Consider the following 1216-nt stretch of genomic DNA (forward strand, 5'->3'; position numbering starts at 1 on the left):
ATCTATATATATTGATATATATATAATGATAATGATATGATATGATATTATAATATATATTATAATAATATATGATATAATGATAATATAATTATATATGATATATATATAGAGAGAAGATGATGATGAGAGATGAGAGAGAGAGAGAGAAGAGCAAATGGAAAGGAGATGAAGAAAGGATAGACGAGAGAGAGAGAGAGAGGAGAAGAGAAGAGAGAGAGAGAGAGAGAGAAAGACGAGCAGAGAGAGAATGCCTCAGAGGGGATAGCGAGCTGTAGAGAGCTCGAGAGATGCTGAAGGGAGGAGAGATAAAGTAGGATCAATTAGTCGAGAAATGAGGGAGAAGAGAGAGAATCTCCCTCATTATCCTATTATCAGGGAAAATCGATACAAAAAAACGTCAATTTCACTCAAGACACGATTTTATCTCAATATATATAATTAGAATCCTAGTGCAAAATTAGATAAGGAAAATAATGTCACTAAGCATTGTGCTTGCAGTAAGGGTAATATTAACAAACTGCAAAATGTTAATATAGATAATATTATGGACAACATATTGAAAATGATGATGATAACGAAGATGATGATGATGAGATGATGATGATGATGATGATGATGATGATGATGATGATGATGATGATGATGAGATGATGATGATGATGATGATGATGATGATGATGATGATGATGATGATGATGATGATGATGATGATGATGATGATGATGATGGAGATGAAGATGAAGATGCAAATGGAAATGGATGAAATGAAGATGACTATGACTATGACGATGACGATGACGATACAATGATAACAACAGCAAAAACAACAACAGCAGCAGTTAATCTCGCCTCAGAGGGGATGCGCCATCTTGTTAGAAGCTCGTAAATATCCTTAAGGAAGGTCAAATGTCTTAAAAGTAGTCCTTTCCACTTCATTCATATGAGGGAAGACGGAGTGCAGACTATGGTGCTTTCCTTTCCGAATATGTCTGTCTATCTATCTGCCTATCTCTCTCTCTCTCTCTATCTATTTATCTTTTTTGCGTATCTATCTACCCATACATCTATTTATCCACCTATCTATCTATCTATATATCTATCTATCTATCTATCTATATCTATATCTATCTATCTATCTATCTATCTATCTGTCTATTTATCTATATATCTATCTATATATCTATATTTATAATCATATACCTCTGAATAACAT

Source organism: Penaeus monodon, chromosome 17 (assembly GCF_015228065.2).
Source record: "Penaeus monodon isolate SGIC_2016 chromosome 17, NSTDA_Pmon_1, whole genome shotgun sequence".
Taxonomy (NCBI): domain Eukaryota; kingdom Metazoa; phylum Arthropoda; class Malacostraca; order Decapoda; family Penaeidae; genus Penaeus; species Penaeus monodon.